A 24,339-nucleotide genomic window follows, 5' to 3' on the forward strand; every position below is an offset into this window, starting at 1 on the left:
AATTAGTCAGTGAGACCTGACAGGCAGTGTTTCCGAAGCCAGAGGGTGGAGAAGGCTATATTCAGTGGAAATAAAAATGGGGGAAGTGTGGAATAAGTTCCTTAACTTTATGGAAAGTACCATGGGAGTTCTAAGAAATAACCTGCAGCTGATAGCTCACAACCAAGAAGTAGGTTTGTATCAGCCTGGCTCCCTCTAATGCCAAGCTGTGACATTGATCAAGAGTTGAGTCTGAATGAAGGAAACATCCTATGGCAATTACAATATCATTTGTTTCAAATGCTCTTTATTTAAATCCTGGTCACCATCAGCTGCTGACCCTGCCATTATCCATTGTCTGCTTTTGTTTTATCCACAGTACTGAGAAGACTATGGAGTACTATTTCTATTGCCATATAAAAGTTGAGGGTCCCAAGGTCCAGAGTGGTCAAGGACTATACCCTATGTCCACATAGCTATGTAGATGGATTTTGGACCTAGACTCTAATTCTCTAGGCACTGGATCAGCAGTCCAAATATGGTGGTTATTTCTCTTGATAGTTCCAGAAAAAAGCGATTTTTTTCTACATCCAGTGAATTGCCATCTTAGAGATGGATAAAGACCACTCCAAGATATATTGAAGGAGTGGAAATTTTGGTGTTATTTTAATCACTATCCATAATAATAGCTGCAGGGTTTATGCACACAGTTTCTGTCTCTGACTAAAGGACAATTTATCCCAAAGGAGAATGTTTATATGGGTCCTTTTATTTAATTAAAATTTTAAAATCAATATATTGAAATATAATAAATCAAACCAAAAATGAAATGAACTCCTGAAGTCAAATAAATGTATTATTTCAATCATTTCCATTTTTTTAACATTAAATGTTTTCTTTTATTTCTGTGGAATACATTCTCTCAAAAATTAATATTAATATAATATTAATATTATAATATTATATTAACTTTCTCTTCCTTTACTATGAGAATTTCCAACTATAATTTTTCTTCAAGAGCTTTTATGGTATATACTATAGAGTTCACTATTTTTTTAAATTTTATTTTAATTTATTTTTTCAAATACATTTGTCTCTGCCTCCCCCCCACCACTTTCCCTTGTCTCCTTCCTCCCTCCCTCAACTCTTCCCCTTTGGTTTTGTCCATGAGTCCTTGCTATATGTTCCTTGACTTTCCCCTTCACTTCCTTGTCCCCGCTCCCCTCTTCTCTCTTGTCTCTGTTGATTTCTTTTCCTTTCAGTGTTGCTGGTCATATTTTCCTTGGATCTTTGTATTGTTGGTTAGGTTCTGCTTATAGGTGAGATCATATGGTATTTGTCTTTCACCCCCTGGCTTATTTTGCTTAGCATAATGCTCTCCAGTTCCATCCATGCTGTCGCGAAGTTTAGTAGTTCTTTTTTTCTTTCTGCTGCGTAGTATTCCATTGTGTATATGTATGATAATTTTTGATCCAATCATCTACTGATGGGCATTTAGGTTGTTTCCAACACTTGGCTATTGTAAATGGTGCTGCTATGAACATTGGGGTGCATAGGTTCTTTTGTCTTGGCGTTTTGGTGTTCTTAGGGTATAGTCCCAGCAGGGGAAGCACTGGATCAAAAGGCAGTTCCATTTTGAGGTTTTGGAGGAAATTCCACACTGCTTTCCACAATGGCTGCACCAGTCTGCATTCCCACCAACAGTGTACTAGGGTTCCCTTTTCCCCACAGCCTTGCTAGAACCTGTTGTTTGTGGATCTATTTATGATGGCCATTCTGACGGGTGTGAGGTGGTACCTCATGGTGGTTTTGATCTGCATTTCTCTGATGGCTAGTGATGCTGAGCATCCTTTCAAATGCCTCTGGGCCCTCTGTATCTCCTCCTTGGAAAAGTGTCTGCCCAGGTCCTTGGCACATTTCTTTATTGGATCGTTTGTCTTCTTGGAGTAGAGTCGAGTGAGTTCTTTATATAGCTTGGAGATCAAACCTCTATCTGATGTATCATTAGCAAATATATTTTCCCATATGGTTGGCTCCCTTTTCATTTTGCTGATGTATTCTTTTGCCGTGCAGAAGCTTCTTATTTTGATGAGGTCCCACTTGTTTATTCTTTCCTTTATGTCCCTTGCTTTAGGAGACATATCAGTGAAAAAATTGCTGCATGGAATATCTGAGAGTTTCCTGCCAATGTTTTCCTCTAGGACTTTTATGGTGTTGCAGCTTATATTTAAGTCTTTTATCCATCTTGAGTTTACTTTTGTGTATGGTGTGAGCTGATGATCCAGTTTCAATTTTTTGCATGTAGCCATCCAGCTCTCCCAACATCATTTGTTGAAGAGGCTATTATGGCTCCATTTTATGCTTCTGCCCCCTTTGTCGAACATTAGATGCCCATAGAGACCTGGGCTTATTTCTGGGCTTTCTATTCTGTTCCATCGGTCTATGGGTCTGTTCTTGTGCCAGTACCAGATTGTTTTGAGTACAGTGGCTTTGTAGTAGACTTTGATGTCCAGTATTGTGATCCCTCCTACTTTGTGTTTCTTTCTCAAAATTGCTGAGGCTATTCGGGGTCGTTTATGGTTCCATATAAATTTTTGAAATGTCTGTTCTATTTCTGTGAAATATGTCATTGGTATCTTAATAGGGATTGCGTTGAATCTATAAATTGCTTTCGGTAGTATGGACATTTTGATGATATTAATTCTTCCAATCCATGAGCACGATATATGCTTCCATTTATTTGTGTCTTCCTTAATTTCTTTCTTCAATGTTGTATAGTTTTCTGCATACAGGTCTTTTATGTCTTTGGTTAAATTTATGTCTAGGTACTTTATTTTTCTTCTTGCTATATCGAATGGCATTTTTTTTCTGATTTCTTCTTCTTCTATTGCATTTCTGGTGTACAAAAATGCCTTTGATTCCTGAATGTTGACTTTGTATCCTGCTCTTTTGCCAAATTTACCTATTAGGTTAAGGAGATTTTTGGTAGAGTCTACAGGGTTCTCTATGTACACTATCATGTCATCTGCAAACAATGATAGCTTTACTTCCTCCTTCCCTATTTGCATGCCTTTTATCTCTTTCTCTTGACTGACTGCTGTGGCTAGAACCTCCAATACGATGGTGAAAAGAAGCGGTGAAAGCGGACACCCTTGTCGTGTCCCAATCTTAGTGGGAAAGCTTTCATTTTTTGCCCATTGAGTATGATGTTGGCTGTAGATTTTTCATATATTGGCCTTTATTACATTGAGGAATGCCTCATTTATTCCCATTTTGCTGAGTGTTTTGATCATAAATGGGTGCTGTACCTTATCGAATGCTTTTTCTGCATCTATCGAGATCCTCATGTGGTTTTTGTCTTTTCTTTTATTTATGTGATGTATCACGTTTACTGATTTGCGTAAATTGAACCATCCCTGCATGCCCGGGATGAATCCCACTTGATCGTGGTGGATAATCTTTTGAACGTATTGCTGGATGCGGTTTGCCAATATTTTGTGTAGGATTTTAGCATCTATGTTCATCAGCGAAATTGGCCTGTAGTTTTCTTTCTTTGTAGGGTCTTTATCTGGTTTTGGGATCAGGGTGATGCTGGCCTCATAGAAAGAGTCTGGGAGTCTTCCCTCCTCTTGGGTTTTTTGGAATAGTCTGAGAAGGACAGGGGTTAGCTCTTCCTTAAATATTTTGTAAAATTCTCCTATGAAACCGTCCAGCCCTGAGCTTTTGTGTGGTGGGAGTTTCTTGATTACTGCTTCAATATCCCCAGCTGTTATCGGTCTGTTCAAGCTTTCTGTTTCTTCCTCCTTCAGTGTTGGAAGATTATACTTTTCTAAAAATTTGTCCATTTCATCAAGGTTTTCAAATTTCTTGGCATATAATTGTTCATAGTAGTTTCTTACGATCCTTTGTATTTCTGTGGTATCAGTTGTTATTTCTCCTCTTTCATTTCTGATAATATTAATTTGGGTCCTCTCCCTTTTTCTCCTGATGAGTCTGCTTAAAGGCTTGTCAATTTTATTTCTCTCTTCAAAGAACCAGCTTCCGGATTGGTTGATCCTCTGAATTGTTTCTTTTTGTCTCTATGTCATTCAGTTCTGCTCTAATCCTGACTATTTCCTTCCTTCTACTTGCTCTGGGATTTATTTGTTGTTGTTTCTCCAGTTCTTGAAGTTGTAGTGTTAGGTGTTTTCTTTGAAATGTTTCTATCTTTTTTAGGTAAACATGTATTGCTATGAACTTCCCTCTCAGGACTGCCTTTGCCGTGTCCCATAGGTTTTGGACTGTTGTCTGTTCATTTTCATTTGTTTCCAGAAACTTTTTGATTTCTTCTCTTATCTCATGATTGACCCATTCATTGTTTAATAGTCTACTGTTGAGTCTCCATGAGTTGGCAAGTTTTTGAGGTTTCTCCTTGAGGTTGATTTCGAGTTTCAAGCCCTTGTGGTCCGAGAAAAAGTTTGGTATTATTTCAATTTTCCTGAATTTGCTGAGGTTTGCTTTGTGTCCTATCATGTGGTGTATCTTTGAAAAACTGCCATGAGCATTTGAAAAGAATGTGTATTTTTCTTCTTTGGGATATAAGATTCTATATATGTCAGTTAAGTCCCTTTGATTCAGTGTGTCATTCAGCGCCACGATATGTTTATTAATGTTTTGTTTGGAAAATCTGTCCATTTTTGACAGTGGGGTGTTGAAATCCCCTACTGTCAGTGTGTTGCTGTCTATATCTTTTTTGAAGTCATCGAACAATTTCCTTATAAACTTGGGGGCTCCCATGTTGGGAGCATATAAGTTTACAATGTTTATGTCTCCTTGATAGATTCTTCCTTTAAGTATTATAAAGTGCCCCTCTGGGTCTCTTTTTATGGCCTTTGTTTTGAAATCTACTTTGTCTGATACAAGTATGGCAACCACGGCCTTTTTCTCATGCCCATTTGCTTCAGATATTTTTTTCCATCCCTTTACTTTCAATCTGTGTAGGTCTCTTCCTCTGAGGTGGGTCTCTTGTAGGCAGCATATGTGTGGGTCATGTTTTCTTATCCATTCAGCTACCCTGTGTCTTTTGATTGGGGCATTTAGTCCATTCAATTGAGAGATATTACTGATAGAAACTTACTCATCTCTTCTCTTTGTACCTGTGTTCCTCTCTCTCTCATTCTTTTCCTTCATCTGCTTAAACCAGTCCCCTTAGCATATCTTGGAGTGCTGATTTGGTAGAGATGTATTCTTTAGCCTTCTCTTGTCAGGGAAACTCTGTATTTCCCCTTCTATTTTAATTGAGAGCGTTGCTGGGAAGAGCAGCCTTGGCTGTAGGCCCTTGCTCTTCATGGCTTGGAATATTTGTTGCCATTCCCTTCTGGCTTGTAGTGTGTCTGTTGAGAAGTCAGCTCCTAGGTGTATTGGGGCCCCCTTGTATGTTACTTTCTCCTTCTCCCTTGCTGCCTTGAGGATTCTCTCTTTGTCTTTGATAGTTGCCATTTTAATGATGATGTGTCTTGGAGTGGACCTCTTTGAGTCCCTCTTGAGTGGGGTCCTCTGTGCCTCCTGGATCCATGAGAGCCTTTCTCTCCTCAAATTAGGGAAATTTTCCATCATTACTTTTTTGAGGAGGTTCTCTATCCCTTGCTCCTCTCCTTCTCCATCTGGGATCCCTATTATACGGATATTATTGCGTTTCAGGTTGTCCTGCATTTCCCTCAATGCCTCTTCATTCTTTTTGAGTCATTTTTCCATTTTTTGTTCTTTCTGCGAGCTTTTTTCTACCTTATCCTCCATCTCACTGATTCGATCCTTGGTTTCATCCAGCCTGCTTTGGATTCCTTCTACTGTGTTCTTCAGTTCAGAAATGGTATTCTTCATATCCTCTTGTGTCTTCTTGATAGTTTCTATGTCCTTTTCCAGGCTGATGTAGTTTGCTGTAAGATCCTGATAGTTTCTCTGCAGTTTCTCATAGTTCTCTTTGAGCTGGCTGAGCTCATTGAGCTTCCTTAGAACCATTGTTTTGAATTCGGTATCTGGTAGGTCCCTTGCCTCTATTTCATTTAGCGCTCTCTGTGGGGAGTCCCCTTTTCCACTCATTTGGGGGGAACTTCTTTTTCTTCCCATTTTTCTGAGAATCTGTTAAGTTATTTATTTATCTATCTAACTATCTATCTATCTATTTATTTATTTATTTTTGCTTCTGGTTCAATTGGGCTGTTTAGATTTCCTGACTTTGTGGATTAAATATCTATGGTATTAGGTGGGTCTTTTTATCTATCTATCTATCTATCTATCTATCTATCTATCTATCTATCTATCTATGTGTCTATGTATCTATTTAATTTTTCCCTTTACTTTTCTTTCTGGGCCTGCCTGTGATAATGTCTGTTGTTGACCCTATATGGTCTTGCGTCGTTTGTTTGAGCCTTCCAGGATTCCGCTGTCTGTGTCTGATTCCTGCTTTGGGCAGTTGTGTGACCCCTTCGGCCAGGGATCCACTATTTTGTGGATCGCTCTGCACTCTCCTGCTGGCTCCTTGAGTGCGCTCCCGGCTGGCAGGAATCCCCGCCAGCCTGGGTCATATGTTCTTGCCCCAGACCAGGGGGCTTATTCGTGATCTCGCTTACTCATATGGCCCCCTAGGCCGGCGGGCACCCCGGCACTGGTCTGTTTTATGTCTTCTATTGTGTGCTTTCCCCGCTTTTGGCTCTTTAGATGCGTTGCTTGCCCTCGCCAAATGGAGACTACAGAAATGGGAGGAAGTCAACTCCAGGACTCTCTGGTTAATCCTGTGTCCGGTCTCTCCTCCAGGGACTCTGGTTAGCTCTGTGACGACTTCTGCGTGGGATCTACTAATTCTGTGAGCTGCTCTGCAATCGCGGGCTCTGTGGGTCAATTTACACCTGTCCTTGCTGCTCTGCACACTCCCTCGCAGGCCCTATCGGTGCCAATCTGTGGGAGGCCTTGCCAGCCCGCGTGGGTCCACACACGCCTTCGCCAACCCTTGCCGGCCACTTGGCGCAAGTGTGCCCGCCTGCAGTGGGTGGATTTGGGCTATTGTGTGCTTTTTGGCTTTTGGCTCTTTGGGGGTGTGTCCTTTTCCTGCACAATGGAGACTAGGGAAAAAGAGAAGGAGTAGGGAATCCCTGGTTTCTCTTCCCGTTCTTTCCCCAATGCCTCCATTTCCAGTCTTTCTTCAGGGGTCTCTGAGCGGTTCTGTGACCCCTTCAGCCAATGATCCACCACCTGTGCAGACTGTGTTTCAATGGCGGGCAGTCTGTTTCATGCGCTTCCCGCTTCTGCCTCTTTGGGGGCACGCCTTACCTGCCCAGGAAGGAGACTGCGGAATGCGGAGGGAGTTGGGACTCCCCAGTTCCTCCTCCCCTTCTTTCCCCAATGCCTCCTTCTCCAGTCTTTCCGCAGGGCTCTCCCAACCAGTCTGCACTTAGCCCCCCAGCTCAGATGCGCACAAGCTGAGTGCGGAGCGCACAAGAGGCAGGTTAATTGATTCCCTTATGCCTGAGTGAGATGGTAGCTGCAGAGTGGGAGGTGAGTTATCACCAGGGCTCCACAGGCTACCGGCCACCGTCTCAGTTCTCTTCATAAAGTTTTCCTCACCAGTCTTTTCCCAGGCACCAGCCCACCCTGCTACTGCCTCTACCTAGAGATCAAGAAGGGTGGCTGCCACTGTAATTTTTGCGTTGGCCATTTAAATGTCTCTTTGCATCCCCAGCCACTTGTCTCTGACAGAGAGCGCCCCTAAGCTTTTCGGGGTTGTGTTTTGTCTGTATTTTCCTGGTTTTAGCTGCTGTAGTTTAGAGGTCCCTGTTTATGATTCAGACTCCGTTCTTCTCGAGGGGAGCTAACTGGCCGTTTCAATGTCCCTCTGGTGCTAGTGCCTGTGGGCACCCAGCCCACCCTCTCGAGCCTCTACCACACTTCTCACTAGTTGGGATGTGTGAGAGTTGAATCCACTGTCTGTCCGAGGCTCCAAGGCTCCTCTCCCTCTATCGTTCCATTGTTTTCCAGGTGATTACTCCACTATTTAGTTGCAATTCCAGTTTGGTCTTGGGAGGAGGTCAGCATGACTCCCATTCACTCCTCCATCATCTTCTGCGTCCTAGGTTCTTTTCAGAGAAAGGTTTTGATCAAAACGGGGAAATGTTGATATTCATGAGAGTGACTCTAACCAAGTTAGAAATCCGGAAAGCCTATAGGAGTTATTACATCCTATTGGGTTGACCAAAAAGTTTGTTTTTTTTTTCCCTATAAGATGGATCTAGTAGTGCTTAGTTGTCTTTAACTTCATTTGAAACAATTTTGTTACATTGTATTGTGACAGCTGTCATATGAGCTTGCATTTTAAAAAAACTTGTCAAAATTGGTGAATTTTTGTGTAACCATTTTAATATTGACAATGGAATAGTATAAGCAACATTTTTTGGCATCTTATGCTTTATTATTTCAAGAAAGATAAAAATATAACTGAAATACAAAAAAGATTTGTGCAGTGTAAGAAAAAGTACAGTGACTGATCGAACGTGTCAAAAGTGGTTTGCAGAAGTGTCTATTGAGGACATAGAGATGACCAATAGACATGGAAAGATGTTCATTGTGACTAATCATCAGAGAAATTCAAATTAAAACCAATGAGGTATCACCTCATACCTGTCAGAATGGCTATCACAATAAATCAACAAACAGCAAGTGATGGTGAGAATGTGAGAAAAAGGAACCCTTGTGCACTGTTGGTGGGAATGCAGACTGTTGTAACTACTGTGGAAAGCAGTATGGAGATACCTCAAAAAATTAAAAATGGATCTGCCTTTTGACCTAGTGATCCCACTTCTGGGCATGCTCATGTATCTGAAGAAACCCAAAACACTAATTCGAAAGAATATAAACATCCCTATATTCATTGCAAGATTATTTACAGTTGTTAGGATATGGAACCAGCCCAAGTGTCAATCAGTAGATGAGTGGATAAAACAACTATGGGACATTTATACATGGAATACTACTCAGCTATAGAAAAGAAGAAAATTTTACCCTTTGTGATAGCATGGATGGACCTGAAGAACATTATGTTAAGTGAAATAAGCCAGTCAGAGATAGACAAATACAATATGATTTCACTTATATGTGAATCTAATCAACAAACTGAACTAACAAGCAAATAGAGACAGACTCATAGATAGAGAGCAGGATGACAGCTATTGGGGAGGTAGGAGTTTAGGGGATGGAGAGATTGAGCAAAAAGGAAAAAGACTCATGAATATGGACAACAGGGTGGTGATTGCAGGGGAAAGAAGATAAAGGGGTTAAATGGTAGTGGAAAAAATAAAATAAAAACATTTTAAAAAGTGTTTTGTGAAGTTTCATGCTGAAGATTTCTCACTGGATGATGCTCCACAGTGGGGCAGACCAGTTGAAGGTGACAGCAAGCAAATCAAGACATTAATTGAGAATAAATAATATACCATATGGGAGATATCCAGCAGACTAAAATATCCAAATCAACCAAATTATTGGTGAAAAAGAAAAATGTGTCTATTTTATGGAATAAAACCGTATGGACTTTTTGGCCAACCTGATATGTTATTCATGAAAGCCCTACAGAAAAAGCCTTATGGTTACAACAGAGTTTTATGGTTATAACAGCCCCTCCCCTAAACTCCCTTTTCCCTTCTTTAAAGAACAAAGACTTACCTGCACATGGCTCACCATGGCTGCACTCATTGGATTGCAATCCTTTCTTTTCCCTGAATAAATCCTTTTGGCCAATGGACTACCTGGTCTACTTTTTGTTTACAGTTGATACCACAAACTGTGTCGATTAAAACAACAGAAATTTATCGAACATAAATTCACAGTTGTAATATCCAAAAGTCCAAAACCAAGATGTTGGCAAGGCCATGCACGCTTTCTCTCTCTCTCTCTCTCTCTCTCGCTCTCTCTCTCTCTCTCTCGTTTCTGGAGCTTGCTGACAATTCTTGGCATTCCTTGGCATCACTCCAATCCCCTTCTCTATCACTACATAGCCATATTCTCCTTGTGTGTCTATCTCTACTTCTCACAAGGACACCAGTTGCATTAAATATGGGGCCCACCATACTCGAGCATTACCTCATCCTTACGAATCACATTAGCAATGGCCCTATTTACATATAAGTACATTCTGAGGTAGTGGGAAGTTGTGAATATAACATGTCTTTTTGGGAAATACAATGCAAGCTTTAACAATATCCTCATGATAGAATGGGGCTAATAACTACCCTTGGCAGAATTGTTATTAGGATTAAAAACAATGGAGTTCAGTGTCTAGCACACATAGTAGGTGCTCAGTGAATGGAAGCCTGTATTACTGTTGTGGGAATCCTGCTTTGGGGTATGTTGTGTACCAACTACAAGACAGGACCAGTGTAGCTGGGACTGAGGAACAGTGCTACAGGCCCACAAATGCCTCCAGAAAGTTGCTACAGGCTTCACCTTAATGGGAGGTCCCCCCTTGAAGGAAGCTGGATATTTGTTTATTACAGACAGAAGGTTTCTTAACATTTTTTAAATAATATATGTTTGTATAAGAGAAAGAATATGGTAGGATAAGGAATACTATGTTAGAAAGTGGGGTGGATCTGGGCTGTCATCAAGACTTTTCCACTAATTTGCTTAATGGCTTTTGATTTCTTGCAGATAGAAAAAAGGTGTTAGATCAGATGATTTTTAGGGTCCCTCTTCAGTTCATGTATTCTGCATAGTGTATTTCTCATGTTCTTATCCTCTCACATAGGTGTCAGAATAATAAATTCACAAATCTTTTCTGTTCGTTAATAAGAATTAAATTTCTACACTATTGTTATTGGATTTTTCCCACTATCATTGTTTCTTTAAAATGTAAAATTAATATATGTTCATTACCTAAGGATTGGAATTATAGAAAACTAAATAAAAATAATATAACATTGGTGTGAGTTATTGAAAAGTAATTTCCCATTTGATATATAATATTGCCATCACAGTAACTTTTAGCATGACTTGAACCATTCTCAAAAGCACCAGATACACATTATACACACACATACACACACACATGAAAAAAAAAAGCATGGACCCAGGGCATAAGAAAGAATCTGTATGACAGACATTGTTGGCTAACGCAACTCCTATCTTCCTTCTTCCTTTTATAGCCCTATGGTAGACATAAGCATTGAGCATGTTCAGCTTCTCTTGCATCCATAAATGGCCATGTGACATAGTCTTGGCCAAAGAAGGATAAAAGGAAGCCTACTAGAAAGGTTCCATGACAGCTCTTTCATTCTAAAAGAAACAGAAAACTCTGGCACCAACTTCTTTTATTTCTTCTTCTTTTGATTGCATATGCAATGCCTGGGACTGCAGCAGCTTTCTTCTGAGCTTGTGGGAAAGAAAATGAGGAACACAGAAATGCTAGCTCTGACATTGGTGAGATCCTATACCAGCCCCTGGAATACCTATCTCAACACTTTATTTTATTTAATAATTAAGTACTGTTATGAGCTGAATTGTGTCCCCACAAAATTTATATCTTAAAGTCGTGACCTCCAGTATCTCAATATGTAACCATGTTTTTCAATAACGTCTTCAAAGTGGTGACTGTGTTTAAAGGAGACACAAGAGTGGTTTCTAATCCAATGTAATTGGTGTTCTCACAAGAAGAGAAAATTTCACAGAGGGACCAGGGATGCTGGGCCATGTGAAGGGCCAGCAAGAGAATGGACATTTGCAGGCCAAGGAGAGAGGACACAGAGGAAATCAACTCTGTTGGTATCTTGGTCTTAGACTTCCAGTTTCTGTAACTGAGGAAACAAATTTCTGTTGTTTAATGCACCCAGTCTGCAGTGCTTTGTTATGGCAGCCCTAGCAAGCTGATACAAATACTCAATAGTTTAAGTTATGGTTTTCTATTACGTTCAGCTAAAAGCATTCTTGATAGCTTTTAGTTCTTTAAAACATGTAGTGAGATTTTTAGGACTCAGGTAAGATATTTTAAAATCTCTTATATTTAAAGAAAACATGACTAAAATTTTTTCTCATTATTTAATAACTATATTTCCTCCCAGCAAATATCTTCAAAACTTCTTTTGCAGCAATTTTTTTCTACAGACTTTACAACACTCCTTCAACGAATTTCAGCAAAGGAAAATTACCCTAATTAAAGAAAAAGGAAATAAACTTACAGTCAAATAAGATAAATTGTAGATTTAATTAGGACTATAATAGTCCAGGAATTTTTCACAATGTGAAAATTAGGAAACTTGACAGTTGTTACCATGAATATCTACATAATTATTTAACTGGCTTTCAGCTTCTTCAAATAGTCAATCTCTCATGTACCAATAGATGAAGGGACAAGCAGCTAATGGCATTTGATTTTATCACCCTTGATAAAAGGGCACTGAGAACAAAAGTTCACCTGCAACTGCCAAATGTTCAATAGGAACATTGTCAAGGAATCAGTGAGTTTAGGAATTAACAGTCACCAACTTTTAAAAACAGTGTTAGATATTTAAAATACTTATAATGGTAAATTCTAAAAAAGGATTAATATCAAAAGTAGCCTTTAAATTGCTTATACTATTATAGATGTCCCCACATTTTTCCCCTTTGTCTACCTCTACCCTGTCTCCTCTCACTTCCTTCAGGCATTCCCCATATCATTGTCCATGTTCACGGGTCCTTCATATATGTTCTTTGGCTGATCCTCCCACCTACTTTCATCCAGCCCTATCCCCAAGTCCTACAGCTGTCAGTCTATCCCACGTATTTGTGCCTCTGTTTCTATTTTGTTCATAGTTTATTTTGTTCATTGTATTCTACATATAAGTGAGATTATATGGCATCTGTCTTTCCTGACTGGTTTATTTAAATTAGCATAATGTTCTTCAGGTCCATCTACGCTGTCACAAAAGGTGAGTTCCTTCTTTTTTACTGCTGCATAGTATTCCATTGTGTAAATGTACCACAGTTTTTTGATCTGCTCATCATCTACTGATAGGCACTTATGCTGTTTCCAGATTTTGGCTATTGTAAACAACACTGCTCTGATTATAGGGATGAATAGTGATTTTTTGTATTGGTGTTTTAGGGTTTTTAGGATTGCCAGAAGTGGACTCACTGGCTCAAAAGGCAGTTTGATTTTTAATTTTTTGAGGTATCTCCATACTGATTTCCACAGTGGTTGCAACAATCTGCAATCCCACCAACAGTGCAAAAGCATTCCCCTTTCTCCACATCCTCACCACAAAGTCCCCTGAAGCCACAGATGAAATAAATCTACCAATACATGAACTGCTTGGGTAGAAAATGCTGTCCAATCCCTCAGAGGAGAAGGGTCCTGATCTCCTTTTCCTAGGCTTTTATTGAGTTCAGCAGGTAAGGGAGCACATGATATACAAGTATAGCTCATCAATCAATGTCACATAGTGTTGATCAAAGAAGAATAGATTTTGTTCAGAAGTAATAATTGCAAGAACATAGGGGTCTCTTTAAGTCAGGGTCTGTTAGACAGCATGATGCTGGGTGGTCAGGACAACCTTGTGCTTGGAAACTAAACTTCGAATATACATTAACTTGGTTACCTAGAAGATATTATTATTAGCAGGACAGGCTTCAAAGGAAATAATAGATTATTTTTCTTCAGGCCTGATTTACAGGGTTGGGGGCCAACTGTGCCCACATCGGTTCATGCCCGCTGGCCAGCATTACTGGTTTTCCAGTTGAGACTTATATGTCAGACCTTGCTCATGCAGGGCTACAGTCCCCAATACAAGGCTGGGTGGTTCACCACACACCAGCACTTGTTTGGCGATTTATTGATGATAGCTATTCTGATGGATGTGAGGCAATATCTTACTATGGTTTTAATTTGCATCTCTCTGATGATTCATGATGTTGAGCATATTTCTATGGGCCATCTATATATCCTCTTTGGAGAATTGTCTATTCCAGTCCTTTGTCCATTTTTTAATTTGGATTGCAAGTCTTCCTGGTATTGAATTGTATTAGTTCTTTGTGTATTTTTAAAATTAAACCCTTATCAGATATACCATTGGCAAATTTCTTCTCTCATACAATAGGTTCCCTTTTCATCTTGCTGATAATTGTTTTTCCCCAAGCAGTGAGAAGCTTTTGAACTTGATGTAGTCTCATTTGTTTTTCCTTTTTTCTCTTGCTCTAGGAGACATATTGACAAAAATATTGCTATGAGATTTTACTGCCTATGTTTTCTTCTAGGATTTTCATGGTTTTGCAACTTACATTAAAATTTTTTATCCATTTTGAGTTTATTCTGGTGTATTATGTAAGTTGGTCATTTAGTTTCATTTTGCTTGCATGTACCAGTCAAGTATTCCCAGTATCATTTATTGAAGAGACTTTCTTTACTCCATTGTATGCTTTTGCCTCCTTTGTCAAATATTAATTGACCATAAAGGTGTGGGTTTATTTCTGGGTTCTTTCTTCTCTCCCATTGATCTATATGTCTGTTCTTATGTTGGCACCAGGCTGTTTTGATTACATTGGACTTATAGTATAGTTTACTAACAGATACTGTGATTCCTTCAGCTTTGTTCCTCTTTCTAAATATTGCTGGGGTTATTTGGGGTCTTTTTTGGTTCCACATAAATTTTTGGAATACTTGTTCTAGATCTATGAGATATGCCATTGGTATTTTAGAATATATAGATTACTTTGGGTAATATGGACATTTTAATGATGTCAATTCACCCAATTCATGAACATAGTATATACTTCCACTTATATTTGTATTTTCTCAATTTCCTTCTTAGAGTTCTATAAGTTTCTGAGTATAGGACTTTTACCTCTTTGGTTAAATTTTTTCCTAGGTACCCTGTATTTTTTGTTGCAATAGTAAATGGGATTGTTTTCTTAGTTTCTTTTTCTGATAGTTCATTATTGGTATATATAAATGCTATTGATATCAGAACATTGATTTTGTATCTTGTTACTTTGCTGAATTCATTTATTAGGTCTAGTAATTTTTTTTGATAGAGTCTTTAGGGTTTTCTAGAGACAATGTCATCTCATCTGCAAATAATAACAATTTTAATCCCTACTTTCCAATTTAGGTGACTTTTATTTGTTTTTCTTGCTAGAACTATGAGTAGAACTTCCAGTACTATGTTGAATGAGAGTGGTGAAAGTGGACATTTCTGTCTAGTTCTTGCTCATTCTATATGATGTTGGCAGTAGATATTTCATATATGGCCTTTATTATGTTGAGATGTGATGCCTCCATTCCCAATTTGCTGAGAGGTATTTTTAAAATCATAAATGGGTACTAGATTTTATAGAATGCTCTTTTGGCATCAATTTATATGATTGTATGACTTTTTCATTATTTTCATCTGATGTATCACATTTATTATTATATGAATATTGTACCAACCTTGCATCCCTGGAATAAATCCCACTTGATCATGGTATATGATCTCTTAATGTACTGCTATATATGGTTTGCTAATTTTTTCTGAGGATTTTAGCATCTATGTTCATGAGAGATTTTGGCTTATAATTTTTTTCTTTGTTTTGTCCTCGTCTGGTTTTGAAATTAGGATACTAGTGACCTTGTAAAAAGATCTTGGAAGTGTTCCCACACCTCTTGAATTTTTTGGAATAGTTTGAGATATATTGGTGTTAGTTCTTCTTTGAATGATTGATAAAATTTGCCTGTAAAACCATCCAGAACAAGACTTTTGTTTCCTGAGATTTTTTGATTACTGCTTCAATTTCATTCATTGTAATTGGTCAATTTAAGTTTCTCATTTTCTGATTCAGTTTTAGAAGATTGTATGTTTCTAGAAATTAATCCATTTTTTTCCAGGGTTGTCCAATTTTTGTCATATAGCTATTCATAATATTTTTCTTACCACCCTTTACATTTCTGTAGTGTCATTTGTTACTTTTCCTCTTTTATTTCTGACTTTACTTATCTGGATCTTTTCCTTTTTTTCTCTATTAGCATTAAAAGTCTGAAAGTATCTTGAAAAAACCACTTCTTGGTCTCATCGATCTTTTGTATTTTTTTTCTTTTTAGTTTCTATGCAACTTATTTGTGCTCTAATTTTTATTATTTCCTTCCTTCTACTTTGGGCTATGTTTGCTGTTATTTGTCTAATTCTTTTAGATGTAGGGTTGGATTGTTTATTTGAGTTTTTCCTTGCTTCTTGCAGTCAGCCTGTAGTGTTATGAACTTCCCTTTCAGGACTGTTTTTGCCCTGTGCCAAAGATTTTGGGTTGTTGTGTGTTCATTTTTATTTGTTTCCATGTAATTTTTTATTTTTTCTTTGAAATCACTGATAATCTATTCATTATTTAATAACATGACATTTAGCCTTCATATATATGACTGTTCTCATCTTTTTGTTGAGGTTGATTTCTGATTTCATGACATTGTAACCTGAGTAAATGCTTCAGATGATTTTAATCTTCCTGAATTTGTTAAGACTTATTTTGTGTCCTAAGAAGTGGTCCATCTTTGAGAATAATCAGTGGGTACTTGAAAAGAGTGTATATTTTGTTGCTTTGGGATGAAAAATTCTATGTTTATCAATTAAATGCAATTGATCTAGTGTGTTGCTATTTTCTTGTTGATTTTGGTTTGGAAGATCTACCCATTGGTGACGAATGGGTGTTAAAATCCCCTCCTATGACTCTATTGCTATTGATCTCCTTCTTAAAGTCCACTAAATTTTTAAAATATATTTAGGTGCTCCTATATTGGATCCATGTATGTTTACAAGGGTTATATCCTCTTGTTGAATTGACCCCTTTTGTATTATCTAGTGTTCTTCTTTGTTTCTTGTTATGGCCTTCATTTTGAAGTCCATTTTGTCAGATATAAGTATTACTACCCCAGCTTTTTGTTTGTTTGTTTCTTTTTTGCATGGAATATTTTCCTTCATCCCTTTAGTCAGACTGTGTAAATCTTTTGTTCTTAGGTGGGTCTCTTGTAGACTTATCCATTCAGCTACCCTATGTCTTTTGATTGGAGCATTTAATGCATTTACATTTAAGGTTATTATAGATAAGAGCTTTATAAAATTTTTTAAAAATTCTTTTTATTTTTAAATCATGTTTATTCTATTAGAGTTGTCTCATTTCCTCCCCCTTTGCTCTCCTCAACCCATCCTGCCCTGCCTCCCTCACCCACAGTCAATTCCCACTCTGTTGTCCATGTCCATGGGTCATTCATACATGTTCTTTGTTTGGTCCCTCTCCTTCTTTCCACCATTGTCCTCCTTAGCCATCCCCTCTGGTCACTTTCACTCTACTCCATGTGTCCTTGCCTGTGGTTTTATTTGTTCATTAGTTTGTTTTGTTAAACAGATTCCACTTATAGGTGAGATCATATGGTATTTGTCTTTCACTGACTGGCTTATTTCACTTAGCATAATATTCTCCAGTTCCATCCATGTCGCAAAAGGTAGGAGATCCTTCTTTCTTTCTTTCTTTTTTTTTAAATGCAGGCTGATTTTACTTATTTAGTTTTTTGAATGTCAAGATCCATTATAAAATATTAAAAAATTTAAATCCATTATAAAGTCTCAGCAATTAAAACAACATGACACCAGCACAGAAATAATCAAGTAGATCAATAAAATAAAATTAGCTTTCTAGAAACAAATATATATATATACACATTTATATATATATATATCTGTATAACAATGTAATATATGATTAAACTGATATTTCAAGTCAATGGAGAAAATAAGGCTTATTCAACAAAAAGATGCATAATCACTATTACTTGAGATAAAACAAATATAGAGCCCTATTTCACACATTATACAAGAAATATTCAGGTGAGTTAAAAATCAATATGTAAAATCTAAGGAGTTTTCAGAGAAAGTTCAAAATAATGTTTTCCTTACCCTGAAGTAACATATTCCAACCCAGGAGTTATAAAGTAAAATATTGACAATATGACTATATTAAACATTTAAGACATATATTAAGACATATAAACATTTATAGTAATATAAATATAAAAAGAGTTAAAGGACAAGGAATAGAATAGGAAAGAGTTTGCAACATATCTAAAACAGGGTTAATAGGTTTGTTTGGGGGGGGGGTAAAAATTCTATAAACCTTTAATGAAAAAATGGATAAAGAATACCAAAAAGTCATTTGAAACTTTTTTAAAATAATCAAAATAGGCAAGAAATCTACAAAAACAGACCAAAAACATAAAGAAATAATAAAATAACACATCATTGTCACAATCACATTAATAATTATTAAAAATATTGGTAATATTAAGTATTGGTGACTGTGAAAGGAACTGGGTATTCATAGACTCTTTTTCTTCATCTTCTTAAAGCAGTCCCTTTAGCATATTTTGCAATGCTGTTTTGGTCGAGATGTATTCTTTTAGCCTTCTTTTGTCAGAGAAACTCTTTATTTCACCTTCCATTTTAATTGAGAGCCTTGGTGGGCAGAACAGTCTTGGTTGCAGGCCTTTGTTTTTCATTACTTGGAATATTTCTTTCCATTTCCTTCTGGTTTGTAGTATTTCTGTTGAGAAGTCAGCTGCTAGCCATATCGGGGTTCCCTTATAAGTTACTACTTGTTTCTCCCTTGCTTCCTTTAGAATTATCGCTGTCTTTGATATTTGCCATTTTAATTATGATGTGTCTTCCAGTGGGCCTCACTGTGTTCCTCATGAATGGGATCCTCTGTTCTTCCCGGACTTGTGTGACTTTTTCCCTTCTCCAATTAGGGAAATTTTCTATCATTACTTTTTCAAACAGGTTTTCTATCCCTTACTCCTCCTCTCCTTCTGGTATCCCTATTATACAGATATTATTACGTTTCAGGTTGTCTTGCATTTCCCTAAGTACCTCTTCACCCTTTTTGATTCTTTTTTCATTTTCTTGCTCTTTCTGGGAGCTTTTTCTACCTTGTCCTGCAGCTTGTGGATTCGTTCCTCTGCTTCATCTAGCCTGCTTTTGATTCCTTCCACTGTGTTCTTCAATTCAGAAATTGTATTCTTCATTTCTTCTTGTGTCTTATTGATAGTTTCTATGTCCTTTTTCATGCTAATGTAGTTTGCAGTAAATTCCTTGTAGTTTCCCTGTAGTTTTTGGTAATTCTCTGTGAGCTCACTGAGCTCATTGAGCTTCCTTAGAACCGTTGTTTGGAACTCAATATCTGATAGTTTCCTTGCCTCTGTTTCATTTAGTTCTTTTTCTGGGGATTCCTCCTGTCCCTTTGACTGGGAGATGTCTTGTTGTTTTCCCATTATTTGTGACACTCTTCTCTTTTGCTTCTACCTTTTAAATTGATCTGTCTTGATGTACTGACTTTGTGGTGTGAACTTCTATGGCAGGAGACTGTTGTTTTTTTGTTTGTTTTTCTTTCTTTTTGGATCTGCCTCTGATGATGTCAGATGTTGACCCTATGTGACCTTAGGCAGTCTGTTCAAGACTTCCAGTTATCTACTGTCTGTGGCTGTCTCCTTCAGCTATTAATCTAGTCCCTCTGTACTCAGCAGGCTGGTTTAGAGACACCACAGGGCAGGGCAGAGTCCCTCCTGTGGTCAGGGTTATTGGGTCCTCTCATGCTGCTGCTTCTCAAGGGAGTGGTCTCTCTGGGCAAGATGGCTGTTGCCATATGGGGGACGAGTCATCACCAGGATCCCACCAGCTACTCTTTCTGTTTTCTCCCCAAAGCCTCCATCTCCCTTCTCTCCTTCAGTGTCTCTAGACCACTCTGCGTCTCCTGTAGCCACAGATCCACTATCTGTGGTTGCGACTCTGCACTCAGCAGGCCTGCTAAGAGACACCACAGGGCAGGGCCAAGGCCCTCCTGGGGGAGGGGCTATTGTGTCCTCTTACTGTGTTGCTGCTCAGGGGAGTGGTCTGCCTGAGCAAGATTGAGGCATCACTGGGATCCTGCCAGCTATTCTCTCTGTTCTCTCCCCAAAGCCTCCTTCCCCAGTCTCTCCTCAGGCATCTCCAGCCCACTCTACCCCCACCTTTGCCAAAGCCCAGGGTAAGCATCTGCAAATAAAAATTTATGCAGTGGCCCTTTAAATGACTCGTTGTATCTCCAGCTGCCTGTCTCTGGCTGAGAACAACCCTGCTGCTTTCCACAGCTTGGCTGTTATCTGTGTCCTTTTGGGTTCTGGTGCTGTAGGCTGGAGATCCCTGCTTATGGTTTAGACCTCTTTATTCTCATGGGGATCCAACTGGGTATTTCCATATCCTTCTGGTGCTGCCACCTGAGGGTGTCCTGCCTGCTTTCTTGAGTGTATATTGAACTCCTTACTAGTTAGGCTGTGCTAAAGCTGATTCTTCTTTCTGTCTGAGGTTATAAGGCTCCTCTTTTGCTATTGTTCAGTTGTTTGTTCCAGGTGATTTCTCCACAACTTATTTGTAATACCAGATTGGTCCTGGGAGGAGGTTAGGGTGACTTCTACTCATATCCTCTGCCATCTTGGTTCTCCTAGATAAGAGCTTATTTATTGCTAGTTTTTATTGTACCTCTCTCTCTCTCTCTCTCTTTTCCTTAAAGCAGGTCTTTTAAGATTTCTTGCAATAATGGTTGGGTTGTAATTAGCTCTTACAGATTTTTCTTTTTGAGGGGTGAGAAACTTTTTATTTGGCCTTGTCTTAACTGATTAACTTGCTGGGTAGAATATTCTTGGTTCCATGTTCTTACTTTTCATCACTTTGAATACTTCATGTCAATCCCTTCTGCCCTGAACTGTGTCTGTTTAGAAATTAGCTGACAGCATTATTGGGATCCCTTGCAGGTAACAGTCTTTCTGTTGCTGCCTCAAGATTCTCTCTTTGTTTTAAAACTTTGCCATTTTAATTATGATGTGACTTGGTGGGGGTCTCTTTGGGTTCATCTGGATTAAGGCTCTCTGTGCTCCCTGAACTTGTGTGACTCTTTCCTTCACGAGCTTAGGGAAGTATTCTGCCATTATTTCTTTAAACAGATTCTCTATCCCTTTCCAACTCTCTTCTGTTTCTGGGACCCCTGCGATGTGCATATTGTTGTGCTTGATGTTGTCCCAGGGGTCCCTTAGACTTTCCTAATTTCTCTTGAGTCTCTTTTATTTTTAATTTTCTCTTTGGGTGGATACTGTTACCTTGTCCTCTAATTCACCGATATGATCCTCTGTTCCATCTAACCTGCTGTTGATTCCTTTTAGTGAATCCTTAATTTCAGATACTGTAATCTTCATTTTTGACTTGTTCTTATTTGTGGTTTCTATGTCATTTTTTAATGCTTACTATCTCTTTAAGTTCTCACTGAGGCCATCCATTCTTCCATAAAGTCCTTGAACATTCTTATACCATTTTTAAACTCTGCATGTGATATTTGGATTGCTTCTATTTTATCTATTTCTTTCTGCTTTTTGTGGAGATTTCTTTTTTTTTTGTATGGTGGGGCATCTTTCTTTGTCTCTCCATATGTCCTCTGTGTGTTAAGTAGATCTGTTACATTTCCCAAATTTGCTCTGATGGTTTTATAATGAAGGTCTCATGTTAGGCTCAGTGGCATAATCTTCCAGAACACCTGAGCCCTGTGGTCCAGGAGTGTTTCCTGTTGCTTATGTGCCCCACTGTTTTTAATTATGTCTTGAATGATGTTGCCTCTTTAGTGGGTAGAGTTAACCCTTCAGGCTGGGAGAATGTAAGGGTAAACCTCAACCATTGTGTGTGAGATGCTGTGCAGGGGCTGTCCCTTGAGGAGGCATTGTTCACAGCAGGTTCTGGTGTCTGCAGGAATCCCCTTTGGGTGACTGGTCCTGTGCCTAGTTGGGTTAAGCTCTGGTGTGATCTGAAGCCCACCACTGGTTTTGTTGGTTCTGAGTCCACTGGGTGAGGTACAGATACAGGTCACTCTCAGATGTTGCATATAATTGTCCTTGAGCTATCTGTCTGTAACTACCATGCTCTTCACTATTTGTGTCTGTGTCTCCTGGACCTGTGTGTAGATCTGAGGGGCCAATCTGCGTAAAATAGTTACCTTCTCCTGCTTAAGATAGAGGGAAGATCTGTAAAATAACAAGGCTCTCTGAGGTCTACCTCCACGCTTTTGCTATTCTGCACCCCCCTGAGGTTGCCTGGTCTTCCTCTGGAGCCTTCTGATGAGAGACTATAGGATGAACCTAGGCCAGTTGAGATAATGCTGGTGGGTATCCTGCTTGTGGATCACACAGTCTGTAGGGCACTCAGTGATAGAGGAATAGCCCCTGCTTCAAAGCTAAACCCTTCAGTCTCTGCCAGATCCTCCAGCTGTAGTTCCTTCATGGGAGCTTGCTGCTGATTCAGAATGGATACAGCCAGCTATCCTTTTTACAGGAACAAGCTCAGTAGTCCTGGACTCCAGGGGACAGACTCAAAAGAGTCTCCCTTTGGGGTGATGCTGGCCCAGCTCAAAGGAGGAGACTAAGTTCTCTGTTCCATTCCCAGACAATAGCCTCCAAGGGTTTCACACTTTGTCCCCATTCTGATCTGCCCTTCTTCCCTGCCATGAAAATGCATACAGCAGAGGAATCCGAGACTTTGGCAGGGCTGATATAAACAGTTTCTGGTTGGGTTTGGTGTCTGTAAAGGTATAGGAGAGGGGTGGGCACTTCTTTACTTCCCCAGGGTACCGTGAGCTGAGACTGAGTTTGCTTCCCTGCAATATATCCAAGCTGTTCATCATTCATCTCTCTGGCTCCCAGAGAGAATCCTCCCCAGGAGATACAGTTCAAAACTCACCTCTGCAGCAGCCAGCTGGCTGCCAAACAAAGCAGGGTGGGGCCCAATGTCCCTGCCTTGTGCCATACCCCATCTTTCCATCTGGCTAGTTTCAGGAGGGGAGGATCCAAAGTCCCAGTTTGGCGTGGCATGACTCCAGAAACTGCAGGATGGGCCCAAAATTCCCAGCTCTGCGCAGCTCCTTTGCACCCATTCATTATTTAATAACATGCTATTACAGTCAGCAGCACAAGTGGCCCAAATGTGGGGTGGCAGGGCATCACCTGTGCAGTTGAGGTGGGTGAGATTGGTTCTCTTTCCCAAGCCACTCAATTAATTCACTGTGTGGGTCTCTGCCCAAAACCTCCTCAGAAAATCAAAAGCCCCTTAAAGTCACTGCTGACTATAGCCTGCAGGCCCCTCCACAGACCTGATTGCGGCAGGTTGGTCTTTCCAGCAGTCTGAGCCCGTACCATAAACTCTTCAGGCTGGTGCAGCAATAGGAGTGCTCTATGCTAAAAGGGTGCACTTTGAGTCTCATAGACATGGTGGATCCCCAAGGAGTCCCCCTGCTTTATGCTACTCTGTCTCTTCTTCTCACCTCTGTGGATTGGGAATCCCTGCATGAGATTAAGACTCCTCACTCCTAGTGTGAGGGAACTCCACAGCCACAATATTTATCTGTTTATATTTGAGCTGTAAACCTGGTTTCGGAGCAGGAGCAAGCAGGCAGAGCTTCTATCTACTCTTGCCATTTTTTGAGTCTCCTTAAAAGTAATCTTGATAAAGATCAGAAGTAATGAAGAAAAATTTAAATAATTTTGCAAAAAAGTTTTTTATCTGTTACATAAAAATATACAAAGACAAAAGATGAACAAGATACTGGTGAAAATTAGCAACATGATATAGATCATGGGCTTTTTCCTTACTGTACAAAGAGGTCTGTCATATTAATAAGAAAAAGGTGAATCATTCTATTGCAAAATAGATGATCAAGAACCAGTTAATGACAATAAAATGCAAATAGCTACAAAACATGGTTATTTTGATTTTCATTTATTTAACTATGGGTGTAACTGCGAAATCTCTTCCATGTTTGGAGGCTATTTGCATATGTAGCAGAAAATGGGGGAGAATAAAACTTTTATATTCCTAAATAAGTAACTAGATAAATTAAGGAATATACATACCATGAAATATTTTGCAATTATTAAACAGAATGAAGTAGATCTAAATATGCTAGTATGAAAAGTTCTGCCAGTCTTATTAAATGAAATAGCAAGATTCCAAACCATATACATGAACGAGACATATGTATGTATATACATATATTATATATTTTACATAGAGTAAGACCTTTCTTAACATTGTTTATAAGTTCTGTGACTTTAAGTAAAACATATAATGAAACCAATTTTACTATAGACTAATTGGTAGAAACAAGAGTTAAGTTCTACAGCAGCTCATCAACATTATAATAAAACAATGTTATATGAACATCTGATATATGTATATTTATTTATAATGGTTTCATTTGGGTATAAATTTCAAGGATTTACATCATTGCTGTATATCGGAAATAGGTTTAAAGGGGCAGGGTGTGAAAGCAATCGAG

The sequence above is a fragment of the Pteronotus mesoamericanus genome, unplaced genomic scaffold (assembly GCF_021234165.1).
Source record: "Pteronotus mesoamericanus isolate MK-2021 breed Mesoamerican mustached bat unplaced genomic scaffold, CSHL_Meso_final scaffold_31, whole genome shotgun sequence".
NCBI classification, from domain to species: Eukaryota; Metazoa; Chordata; class Mammalia; order Chiroptera; family Mormoopidae; genus Pteronotus; species Pteronotus mesoamericanus.